We start from the raw sequence: 14,046 nt of genomic DNA on the forward strand, positions 1-14,046 counted from the left end.
TTCAAAGACTAACAATAAAATAAATAAATAATAAATTTTCATTTCCTTTTTTTTTTTTCCCCCCCTGTTTGAGAGAAGACTCCAAAGGTCAGACTTCTGAGTTTTTCTTTTTCAGCCTTCTAGAATATTCCCGAAAGCAAGCTGGAGGCAAAAGAAAGTCTCTTGTCACATCAAAAGACATGTGAGATATCTCCTGCTGCTAAAGATTTTCAGCACCCTGGTCCTCTGAGACATTGTGCTGTTGTCATTGTTTTAAGAGTTTTGGGGGTGGGGCTGGAGTGGCAGGTTTTAATAGATTTAAGAGCAGTCGTGGTAAACATAACAGCGGTCAATTAACAAACCAATCAATCAGTCAGTCACCTTTCTGTGAACAGGTTGTCAGTGTAAGCATTGATTTGGAGCACTTCGGACAATGACATCAACCGATTGTAAGAAGACAGCAAACATTTGTTACTACACATCAGTCAGGTCCTTTTGGGCAGTAGATTTTATAGTGGTTAGAACCATTAGCTTGTGACTGAAGGACCCAGGTTTAAATACCTGCTCATACTGTAGTACCCCAGATCAAGGTACTTACCCTAATTTGATACAGTAAATATTCCCTATCTGTATAAATGAGTAAATCACGGTAAGTAGCTTAGTGTACGCAACATTGAAAGTCACCCTGGCTAGTAGTGTGAGACAATTTAATAAATCTTAATTAAAATTTACACCGCGGAGTGGAAATTACACTACTGACAGTTTCATATACTGTATGTAAGAAGAATAATTTATATTGTAAATAACATAGTGTTCACACTGATCATTGAAAAATGCTGAAATAAACAGTGCTATTTTTGAACAGTGCAGCTACTGTATGATAATGAACGTTAGGGATGCAGCTTGCTAATAAACAGAAAATATGGACAATAATAATAATATCAAACAGTTGGATAATAGAGAAAATACATTTCTACAGAGACCTGAAAACACCACCCCCACCCCCAACCCCAGCCAAAGCTCCAGGCTGAGTCTGGTCTAAACCAGAACACTAGAACAGAGCTCAATATGGGCTTCAACCAGATTCAACTGGTCTCATCTACCCGTTGCAAATACCTCTGACTAATTTACCACTAAACGGTATACTCAACTGAACTGGTTTTTTTTTTTTTTTTTTTTTTTTTTCCCCAAATCATTATCTGTTATTTATTTGATGCTTTAGTCCAAGTTGGCTTAGAATGTTAGATTTGTACACTAAGCCCCTTACACTGATTTATACAGAGAATTTTTACTGTATCAGTTCAGGGTAAGTATCTTGATCAAGGGTACTACAGCAGGAGGTGGGATTGAAACCCAGGTCCCCCTGACCGCAGGGTAAGTACGCTAACAACTACGCCACCTGCTGTTATAAAATGCTGTCAAAGTGGTGCCCCATCTCACCCCCCTTTGTGGTCATCGTGCTCCTTAAGCTATATGGCATGATCCTTCGCTAATCCTGCAAGATCTTTGGAGACTTTACAAATGGATTCCTCCTCCATTAAGTGCTCTTACAGCCAACGGTGTTCAGTGGTCACACCCCACCTGTGTTCTCACAGAGAATACCTGCTGTGTCTTTAGCACCTTTTAGAACTGAGGTGCAGCTGGTCGAGGACCACAAGGAGAGGTAAACAAACAGAAAGGGTCATAACGATTAAGGCAGTGGAATTATGGCTGGAATGGGGTTGGATTAAACACCCTTTTGGAGCAGCCTGACTGGGCTGTTTGACTTGAATGCTGTGACATGTGGGGGTGTCACAGTCCATCCACAACACTCCCCTTCGCAATGTCACAGATAATCATCAAGGACCGAAACTAGACAAGTTAATCCTGTGGCTAATGTTTTCGGTTGTGTAGTAAATGAGAGGAAAGTCCTCAGACTGTCAATATTATTATTATTATTATTATTAAATTATATGATTATCAAACAAATACATTATAATTATTCAACAATTACAATATATTGTTATTGTTATTACAGCCTCTTTACTCAATTAAAATCTTTGTTCATGGTGACTAACGCATTCCAGAAGACATGTGATAGTACCATGAGTGTCTACAATACATGAATTAAGGAAAATTTATTTAAAAATCAATATACTGTTAACGCATATCATTTAGAATTGCTGGAATAAAATTTTGTTTCACACAGCAACAGTACAACAGATGTCATTCGAATCTTGCTTTTACAAGTACAGCACACACCACACTGAATGTTTCAAGATGACACATTAAAATTTCCGAGGTACATAACTGGTTGAGGGGGGAAAAAAAAAAGCTGAAGAAAATAGTTTATTTTTAAGTAGTTTTGGATCAGAGTAACTGCAAAGCACTTCAAAAAATTAAATAATATAATTAATTAAAAAATAAAATGACTGCCAGACTCAGGTGAGGTCAGTATATTTTAATGGTGGTATTTATATATTTTTTCAAAAAACGTAAAAGAGAAGTTTAACCAAAGGCCTGTGAACCCGATTTTCCTGTTGAGCATGTGTGGCACCTGCAGGTTCGTGTGCGCTGTGCCTGGGTTCGACAAAACGTGCCTGACGATGGTTACGTGTGTGACAGGGGAGGACGCTCCTGTCATTCCACACTCTTCCTTGACAGCATTGTTCTCCTTTGAAATCCATCCCCTCTGCGGTCCCTGTGCAGTCTAAATATAGCCTGCATTCCGCTTCACCTCCCGTGCCTCAGTTTTCACTTTGCAGGTTTTGCTGCTGTTTTTACCCTGTTTTATTTGCTTGTAATTCTAAGTTTTGGTGGCAGATATCATTTTGAACTCTCCCCTGCCCAACGTAGGCACAACCAGCCGTTGAACGTCTAAGAACCTTCAGTCGTTCAAAACATGTGGCTTCTAGGTGGATGGGTTTGGGGAACAGGGTCTCACTGCGGTTCGAGGAAGTGACGTATCCCAGCATGCAGTGCGGCACAAAGGTGACTCTGAACCCTTTGACCTTTAGATCACTGTAGATCAGCCAAGCCTTGTTCATGTGGATGTGTCCATCTTTATGCTCATCCCTCCTCTTGGGAATGGTATGGAATGTAACGTTGGAGTGTGTTACTTGCAAAAAAATAAATAGATTTTTTAGAGGAATGCCATAACCCTGTGCGAGTCACTGTCCCGACGGCCCTGGCTTAATCTTGTGTATCTGCCGAGGCGTGACGGACTGCTGCACGCAGGCGCATACCATCTGGTCAGGGCTTTCACCGTTACCATGGCGTTGGCCCATCTGTCCAGGATGTGTGCGGGGGGTGGAGGGATGAGGGAAGGCAGCAGGGGATCAGAGTGAGGCTTTAAGACGCTACTGATACTCATAGTGTCATTTCCCTCTCAAGCTTTAATTGGTGATGAGAGTGATGGGTTATTAAGTCGCTGAAAGTTTTAAATGCCTTTTTGTTTTATTTTAGTCATCATCTGCCTGGGAAGTATGGTAGACTACGGATTGTGGGGGCTTTGTTACCCACCGTGATTAGTAGGGCCACACATATGTTTAAAAACGGCCTCAAGAGGATTAAATGTCCTAAATGAAAGCACATCTTTCTTGTGATCGGTTAATGATGAAATCCCCCAAAATTAATGATTGCATATGTCTACATTATATGACTTTATACCACAGCATTGAATATACGCTCAATTTTTATTACATGACAAAGTGTTAATTCCAAGGGGGGGGCGCGGTGGGTTGGACCACGGTCCTGCTCTCCGGTGGGTCTGGGGTTTGAGTCCCGCTTGGGATGCCTTGCGACAGACTGGCATCCTGTCCTGGGTGTTTCCCCTCCCCTTCCAGCCTTACTCCCTGTGTTGCCGGGTTAGGCTCTGGCTCCCCGCAACCCTGAATGGGATAAGCGGTTCAGACAATGTGTGTGTGTGTGTGTGTGTGTTAATTCCAAGTAAATGTTAACTACAGCAACATCAGTACTACACACATACACACATTTTCAGAACCGCTCGTCCCACACGGGGTCACGGAGCCTACCCGGTAACACGGCGTAAGGCTGGAGGGGGAGGGGACACACCCAGGACGGGACGCCAGTCCGTCGCAAGGCACCCCAAGCGGGACTCGAACCCCAGACCCACCGGAGAGCAGGATTGTGGTCCAACCCACTGCGCCACCACACCCCCCTACATCAGTACTATTCTAAATCAATTCAAAAGCACTGCAGGTATATTTAAATTATATTAGCTAATGCTACGTTCCATATGAATATCAAGCAGGCTGTTGGCAAGCCTCCTTATCTGAAAAGTAAATGGATGATTTTTGAGATGTAATGATAAATGTTTTCAATAAGTATGGCAATTCTGAGTACTTCTTGGCAATCTGAGGAGGATGTGAGGGCTGGAATGTTTTCTCCTCTGAAGGACATCACTATTTATACACACACACACACACACACACACACACACAGTGTCTGAAACAGCTTGTTTCAAGCGGGGTCGTGGCAAGCTGGAGCCTAACCTAGCAACAAAGGGTGCAAGGCTGGGGGGGAGGGGAGACACCTCGAACAGGATGTCAGTCCATCGCAAGGCACCCCAAGCAGGACTCCAACCCCAGACCCACTAGAGATCAGGACCCAGCCAAACCAGCCACGCCACCACACCTCCCCACATCACTACTTAGTGTGTCGTAAAAACTAAACTTCTCAGAAGAAGTGATATTAATGGTACTTGAGCTGCTGCAGCAGTTATCGTCATTGTTTGCATTGCATCGAGTCTCAAAGTTTTTTTTGTTTTTTTTTTTTTGTCTCTCAGTGGTGTCATTCTGGCTAAATCTACTCTATCAATCTCTACATTGCTGTGAAAACATTTGCTGCTAGTGTAAACAAAGCTTGAATCTAGCAATAAAATGAAGATCATCTAGCATCAAGCACACACATACACACACTGGCTGAAGTCCCATTGCTAGTTAAATTAACAGGGGTCTAATGGCATAGCACCTGCTTTCTTTGCACCGTGAAAGACATTGGCAGTGATCTTAAAAAATGAATTTCTTTATATCATAAATATGCATGAGCCATGTTATCAAAATTTTTCCAAAATGGTTCAACAGAAAGCACAAAAGAGTATTTCAAAGAAAGATCAACTGAAAATGAGAGATGTCGCATCGAAAGACAGAAATCGTAATTTTAACTCTGGAAGCAATAATTTTTCCTCCAAGAAATGATGATTATGCGATCCTTTCACAACAGGAATTGGGGTGATTTCACAACACGAATAGACTCTTTCTTGTGTGTGACACAGTCAATAACTTCTAAGATCGCTTGCAGCCACAGCAGCACCATATGCTGGCGAGTCTTAGAACTTTTATCTTGATCACATAATCAAACTCTGTAAAAGATGATTTTCTGTATCCACACTAGCAACCCCCAATTTTTCCTCGTGTATTCTGTGTAAAGCACTGATTTTGCACAATTTTTTAATCCAGCAGTTTTTTTTAAATTAATATCTAAGAAATAAGCCATGTTATAAATGGGATGTATTTCTCTAGGTAGCTGATGGAATACGTTGCCCTGCATGTTGTGCTGTTGTCAATTCTCCACCACGTTGCATATTTTGCGTTCCAGCAACTGCACAGGGAATCATGGTTTACTAATTACCTCCCAAAGTCATCTATACAACCAGCCTATTAGTAAACAACAGTTATGAAATAAATGACTATTGCTTAGTAATTAATCAAGTAAGCACAGCTCCCCATGACGTTGAAAGTCATCGTCCAAACCCAGTGGCTGACAAATCAGGGGACATGCAAAAGCAATTTCACCGTTTCTCATGGTTAAGCAACATGCTAGGAAAAATGTCTAGAGGCAACATGGTGAGGTCTTTCTTTTATCATTATGCTTTTGCAGAGGTCAGCATATTTTGCAGATTATGGCTTTCAGCTGCCTGGGGATACAATGCTTCAGAGTGTAACTGAACTGGTACAGTTACGTAGATGTATCTCCATTTTGTAGAATGGTTGTCCTCCCATATCCCAGGCTTTCCTTTACAAATCATATGGAGAAACAATTCTGGTGTCCTCCCTGCTGGTCCTGATGCATCTTTCTGGGTTCAGATTTTACTTTTAATGCAGCACTTACTTAGCTGTATGTCATGTTGGAGAAGAACATCTGGTGAATGAATAAATGTAAATGTAATCATTCATTTGAACTTGGTTTAGCTCATTGCTTCTCCAGTTGAACTAGTTAAGTGGTCTCAGTCAGTGTGGAGGTACTGTATCTAATTCAGAGCTGGAACACCACTGTAGACCTCCAAGTCTTATTCCTGACAATGCCAGAAGATTTTGTTATGAGATGGAGAAACCTGATAAGTGCGATAAGTGCATTTCTCTTTTTTGTGTAATGCTACTTTTTTCATGCAATTTTCAAAGTAACCAAAGCACCTGTATCTTTTCTAAAGCCATACTCAAAACTGGATGGATGGAATGTCAAGGCCAGATGTTTATTTATTTGGTATTTTTGCCAGAGTGACTGACTACATTGTGGTTTTAGTAGAGGCAAGATATCAGTTCAGTGCTGTCTCTCTGATGTGGCAAAAGGTATTGTGAGCCAACTGTGCAGAAAGAGCACAGCCAGAGTATAGAGATGGGATGAAGGATTGTGCGGATCTGTAGGTCCTGGGTTTTGATCGAAATCTAGACCATTAGCCCAGCAGCAGGAAGGAGCTCCAAGACCTGGCCTATATATATATATATATATATATATATATATATATATATATATGTGTGTGTGTGTGTGTGTGTGTGTGTGTGTGTGTGCGTGTGCGTGTATGTATATATATATTGACCAACCAGCATCCAAACTCTTATAGAGGGTCTTAATACGTCATTGCTGGTAAATAAAACTACATTCTTATGTTTGTTGGTTTTTTATCCTTCAAATGATCATTAAGATAAGCAGAACACCAGTGTGCATCTCCTACAGTTGGCCTTAATTCCTGGCAGGGCAAGCAGGCGGTCACCTTGTCCCGATTTGAAGACCACAGCAGAGTTTGATTAGGTGCTTGCAGAGACAAGCTTCGCTCATGGGGATGCTGATATTGAGTGAGAGCAGGGGTTCGGATTGGACTATGGCCACCCAAGGGCTCCGTTCCCTTTTCCACAGTGACAAATCAGACCTTCAGTTGCCCTTCATGAAGAAATGTGTCCTATGTGTCTTTTACAGAATAAACACCATCAGTAACCTCATTATTTGCTGGATAGCATCTCATAGCAAGTGTGTTTAACTCATGTTTAATCTGTTTTGTCCAGGATGTCTTCCAAGGGAAGACAAGTACCCTTCTGGCTTCAGTGCATTCTGCTCAGTTGCTGTGAAAGCATGCAGACCTCTAATTTAGACCCTGAGTGTTTAATCCATGTCTGAGGGTCTGTGGCTCTGGAGGCCTGGGCGATAGTGGGGTCAATGGCATGTTCTCCACTGCTAAACATGCACTTTCAGGGGTCTCAGAAGTTCCCCCTGTGGGGCCCCACCCAGTTCAGTCTTGTGTGGTCGAGTTTGGCCACAAAGTAGGGTGTAATTGAAAATACTATTTTTTACTCATACTTTGTTCAGCACATCCCATCCCAACAATTACTCTTCCCCATCCGATCAAATCCCCCACCCCGGCAAAAAAGCAGACTACTTGTCCGTGTTCCAGATTCCAGCCCTTCGCTTTATGCCACTAAATGCTTTTATGAGCATAACAAGTGGCAGCTCAGTCTGCCTGCGGGGTAGAGTGGCAAAACATGGATGCCCAGCGCTCTGCCTCACCCGCATTCCTAGGCAGAGAAGCACTCCAAATGTCCACGTTGCTCATGGCAGCAGGAAGCGGCTTGAAGCCCAGAAACAGCACGCAGTGTTTCCTTCAGGAGGCAGTGACAGCAGAGCAGTCAAGAAACTCCTGTACACATGATTACAGGGCAGCGACTTGCAGAGTGGTTAAGGAACTAAACTTGTGACTCATGCAGGCTCAAATCCCAGGGCACACAAGTGCTGTTTTGCTTTTGAGCAAGACACTTAAACTGGATTGCCCCGGAAAAACATCCAGCTGTATAACTGGGTGGATATGTACGAATGGTACCATAACTCACTTGAGATAGAAGCGCCTCTCATGCAAGCAGTTGATGCCATGGAAGGGCAAAGATATCTGAGTACGAGAGAACCCTGAATACTAGAATGAATGCTGGCGATTAATTTCAAGTTAGTCTCTGTTTTTTTTATTATTATTATTATTTTTTTTAAAAAAAATCTTTTTCTTATATCTGATATTTTTTATCTGATATCAGTCTGACTTAGCCTGATTTGGGAGCTACAGATGACAACTCTACAACATCTGCAACATGTAGGGATTCATCCTGACTAAAACTGAGATTTTATAGCCTATTCATTTACATATCACACAATATTATCATTTCAATTGAGTTTAAATAGAATTTTAAAGGATAATTGAATTCCAAGTTTTTCTGATCCCAACTCTCTACAGGGGAAAGATGCCAGAACCTAAATAAGTAAATAAAATGTCATTTGCCCATCTCCTTCAGATGATAACTATTGAATATTTTTTTCCACATATACAAACTACGGGGGAAGAGTTTTCATTTTTGCCCCGAGGTGAACTTGTGGTGAGGGCTTGGACAGACGGCCAGACCCCAGCAAACATGGCACAGTTCCATCTCGCTTTTCCGCTTTGTTCGTTTTCATGGGTCTGTCTGGAAGCCTTCCCAGGGTGCCCTGCATTGGGCTAAGCTGCTGCGCATCACAGATGTTGAAGACCCCCCTTGAGCGCTCCGGGGGGATGTGGCGGTGGGGAGGGGTCACTTGGATTATGGGCGTCCTTAACTCTGTTTTTCGTGGCACGTGCAGGGCTGCACAGTGCTTGAGGCTGCCAAAACAACAAAGCATAGCAACCAAGTTGTGCTTGTTGTTCTGTATCTTTATTATCCACTTTTGTTTAGTCGGTGTCTCAATCCATTCCTAAGAGTTTGCTGAAAATTACGGTCACAAATGCCATGTGAAATAATCCAGCACTTCGAACTTAAATATTTAAACGACGTGGAATTAGAGAGAAATAAGTTACCATTTTAAAGTGGAATTATTAGGTCTGCAGTTCAAATCCTCTCACGTTAATAAAAACCCAAGGAGAAAAAAATTGCAGGAGAGAAAGTGACTGTATGGCAGACGAAATAGCCATTTAAACCAAAAGCGTGTATATGCACGACAGTATCATTTAAAAAGCCACTTCCTTTTGCCCTGGCAGGCAGGGAGCATCTGGGTCGAATGGACGGAACACGGATCGGAATGAGGTGAACGCTCGGCCCCCTCCACTTGGGCCTGTCTCCCTCCAGCCTCATCCGTCCTGGCAGCCGTGTCCAGCGGCACAACCGAATGCCAGCCAGGATCCGGTTCAGCTGCTCCTCAGCCTGATTCTGTCCGTGTGCAGTAGGGGCCACTCGCTGCTTACGGCCCCGATTCGGCCTGACAGTTGCTGTGCGCAGTGCAGGTCGAGCGAGAGCTCTTGCCATGTGTGCAAAGCATGGGGACAAGAGTACGCAAGGGAAAGGTCAAGGGGCTTGTGTTTGTTTGTATGAATAAGCAACTTATACCAAAATTTTATCATTCCGCTCTACGAGCTGGGAAGACTTGTTTTTCGCCTCAATAGAGCTTAGCATGTCCACTGTTGCATTGTGGGAAATGTGATGGTTTTTTTTCCTTGCTATATTCAATCCAACCAATATGGCGGCACAAGTGACTGAGAAACTTTTCAGATGACGAGGAAAAAAAAAACACAAAAAGGAAAGAAATATGAACCCAGTTATCAAATCATGGTGATTTGCTTCGTTCGTCGAATGGCCTGGTAAATCAATGTTATACATTTGCTTAATACATAACTCAAGAAATACAGTAAAGGCCTAAAATGGATGAATAGTCTGGGGTCCTAGAATCGATGAATAACTGTACAGTCCTAAAATGATAATTGCAAGGCCCTTGAGTGAATCAATGGTTTTTGGGCTTCAAAACTGGTGAAAGTTTGTAGGGCCTCAGACTGGATGAACCACTGCAGGATTCTAAAGTGGATGAATGAGTGTAGGACCCTAAAATGTACAGATGACTATTGGGCCCTAAAATGTATGAATGACTGTTAGGTCCTGGAATGAATCAATGACAGCAGGGTCTTAGATTGGTGGAATGACTGCAAGGCTCTAAACTGGATGGGTGACCACAGGATCCTAGAATGAATGAACAAATGACAGTAGGACCCTAAAACAGATGAATGACTGTAGTGCTGGAATGAATGAAGGATTATAGGATGAATAACTATGTGGCCCTTGTAGATCCTAGAATGGATGTATGACTCTAAGGCCTTTAAATGGTTGAAATAAATGTAAAGTCCTTGAGTCAGGGCCCCCTACTCATGAATGACTGTAGGGCTTCAAAATGGGTGGAGGCCTGTAGGCTTCTAAAATGGTTGATTGATTATAAGGCTTTAAAATGGGTGAATGAGTGTAGGGTCTATGAATTAACAAATTAATGAATTAATAAATCTAGGGCCATCGAAGCTACATTTCTCCTTCCCACAAGCTTGAGATTTTTTCTAATGTCTGTGTGTGTTTGTCCTGCCTCCTCCCCAGATGACCAGGCTGACCAGCGGACGTGCCTCATCTGTGGGGACCGTGCCACTGGGCTGCACTATGGCATCATCTCCTGCGAGGGCTGCAAGGGCTTCTTCAAGCGCAGCATCTGCAACAAACGCGTGTACCGCTGCAGCCGCGACCGCAACTGCCAGATGTCCCGCAAGCAGCGGAACCGCTGCCAGTACTGCCGTCTGCTCAAGTGCCTGCAGATGGGCATGAACCGCAAAGGTGAGGAGAAGTGAACCGTTTTGGTGAGAAGTGAGCCGTGTACATGAGGAGAAGTGAACTATGTTGAGGATGAGAAGTGAACTTTATAGATTAGTGGAAGTGAACCATGTGGATGATTAGATATGAACTTTGTAGATGGGCACAAGTGAACCATATGAATGAGGAGAAGTGAACTGTGTAGGGGACAGGAAGTGGATTTTGTGGATGGGAAGAAGTGAATTTTAAGGGTGAGAAGAAGTGAACCATGTAGGTGTGAGGCCTTTCATAGAGCATGAATTTGTGTGTTTTGTTAGAACATGAGGAAGTGAGACTTAATTCATCTCCTCTGCACACAAGGAGGTGACATATCACCCCAGACAGGTATGGGGAAGCAGGCAAAGCTTAGCTCTGGCCAGCTCTGCAGAAGATGACAATTATGGGGATAAAAGCTGGCAGTCCGCTGCCGTAGATCCGCAGCACACAGCTGGGGGCACTTTGGGATTTTTTTGACAGTTTGATTCTGCTTGAACTTCACAAGCCACAATACCCTGCACCACAGTAGCTCAACACAACACCTGCTTCCACTACCTGTCTTGGGCAAGGAGAACGTGTGCACCCTCCTTCCCCTTCTAAAGGTCACCACACTTTATTTCCAAAGAAAGGATCTTTGGTTAAGTATACAGCCATTCTTAAGGTCACTCATTTCCAAATGAGACGTCTCAGCCTGTATCAGGTTTCATCTAGTGAGGATTTCCAAACGGTTGAGGAACCTCATCAGTCTGATGCGCATAGCTGTCCACCTCTCCTCTAGATGTCTTTCTCGGTTCAGGTTCATTTGCAGCAAGATGGAAAGCTGGTATTTGCAGCCCAGGTGACTGCTGTTTCTGTATTAGCGGCAATAGCAGTCGTACCACATGGGGAACTCACCAAGACCAATGGCTCAGCCTAGTGAACTGGGAAACATCAGGGTATGATTGCTCTTCACCACCTCTGAGACCTCTCACCACTCTTGCCAGTCTGCTGTCCAGTTACCGCCTTACTGGTTCCCGTTCTTCCATAAAACATTCTTTTAAGGATACAAGGTAAAAGTACGAGTGGTGGTTTCAATTTCTGATCCTGATTTTGCTATGAGAGGCCATGAGAAATTTCTCCTCTCACATGTCAGACACACAAGCTAAATTGATAACATCAGTTACTGATTTGTCATGCCTGCAGACCTCAAGGAGAAGAAAACCAAATTAATTGGTTTATCAGCCCCTTTGGGGCAATCGCAGGAATATGATAGGCGAGTGGTTTATCAGATGAAAATACAAACCGCACCGATCACAAACACATAAGGTGGGACCAGTAGGTTTTAACAACGATTACCTCAAGGACTATGCGTATAATCCATTTAGATGTGGGTTTTAGAATCCCAGAACGATGACCTTGATGAGAATGGCTGCATTCTTTCTTGGAAAATGTAACTGCAGGATTTGATAGCAGGTGACGGTACGTTGTGCGGTTCTTAACATTACTCCTGGGGGAGAAATTAACAGTGGGCCATCCAGGGTGACCATAGACGCAGGCGTGTTGGCCAATCAGAGACTCGTGTGACTCGCTCATGGTTCTGCCGTTGGCTCCAATGAATTTCCTAGACAAAAGGAAGATAAACTGGAGTGTAATTGCTGCGCCGCCTAGTGCCTTTACCTAAGAATGTACAAGATTTATTTGGTTAATTTTTTTAAATCTGTTAATCGATATAAGGAAACAGTTCAGTATCACTTTGACATTTGATTGTGTTAGAATTCAGAGGTTAGGGCTGTTACGCGTATGTGAAAATGCATACTTTGTCAGTTTTATTAAGCACCATATTTTTCCCCAGTAGTAGCCTTGTCCATTCACAAATCCCTTGTTGCTCAAAGAATTGTCATATAATTTGCCACTACAATTTGCATACACACAAAAAGCAGATAAAGCATGTGTTCCCTTATTTCTCGTAAGGAATTATCGCCTGCTTATTTTCCGTAGCAGGGAACAAATGTCTTGGCATGCTGGTCTGATGGTAGGGAGATCTGCTGCTGTGTAGTGCCCCCTAGTGCGGACTGTGCAAAGTGTCTGACTCCGCAAATACAGTGTTTACTGCACTATACATTTTCATAGCTATTGTAGGCAGTATGCAATCTCTGCTGGCATGCCAAGTATGCTGGCTTTCATTTTAACCGAGCTTTCAATTCATTACTAGCTTTTAGCTTTTAAATTAATTTTGGTATATAAACTGAGATTTCTTGCCCTTTTGTTCCTTAGGTTGTACACTTAGCAATACATCTTTCAACTGAGACTTTGTTCGTCTTCAATACACGTACGCGCAAAATTAGCCGGATCCAGCTTGCGTTTGAATTTATTCTGTTTTTTCCATAATTTCCCTGAGTAATAGTCTTTGTTTGGTTTTTAATGGAAGGTATAACCATTATAGGCTAGAGTGCAAAAAAGGCTTGCCCTCACCCCCCTAAAACCAACTCTTCAAGGTCTAAAATTCCACAGTGTTCAGTGCATTAACCACTAAACATAGCTGATTTTGTGTAGCTACACATCCTGAAGCACTCGGTTGTTGATTTGATTCTTGATACGAACACAGCACCTGGTCCAGGACATGGCACTGCCTCAGCTGGGATACTGCCAGTCCTTCTTGTCTGGTCTTCCAGCTTCTGTCATCAAGCCTCTGCAGCTCACCAGAATATCACAGGAAAAGCTGTGGTAGACCCTCTAAAGAGTTCCCATGTGTTTCCCCTCCTTATCTCTCTCCTTTGGCTTCCTGTAGCTGTCCGCATCAAGTTCAAAACTTTGGTTAGGGCCTACAAGACTGCGAATGGGTCTGAACCCTGATACCTGCAAGACCTGAGCCCTCCCTACGCTCCAGCAAGAGCAATGAGTTCTTCCATTGCTGGCTGCTTGGTGATCCCACTCATATGGAGTCTAAAATTTAAAGTCTCTAGTTTGTGGGTTTTGATCTTAGTGGTGAAATGAATTCCCCCTCTCCCTCGGAACTGCTGAATCCCTTCTAGCATTCAAGAAGGGTCTCAGAACAATATCTCGGTATCTTCTTCACACTTATTTCACTCCTGACCTCCTGAAAGCTACATAAACTCATAACTATAAATATCATCATTTATACCTATTTTGTCCCTGTCACAATGTCAGCTTCTGTATACAAGTCACAAACCTAAATTGGCATTTGCAT

Source organism: Scleropages formosus, chromosome 6, assembly GCF_900964775.1.
Source record: "Scleropages formosus chromosome 6, fSclFor1.1, whole genome shotgun sequence".
NCBI lineage: Eukaryota > Metazoa > Chordata > Actinopteri > Osteoglossiformes > Osteoglossidae > Scleropages > Scleropages formosus.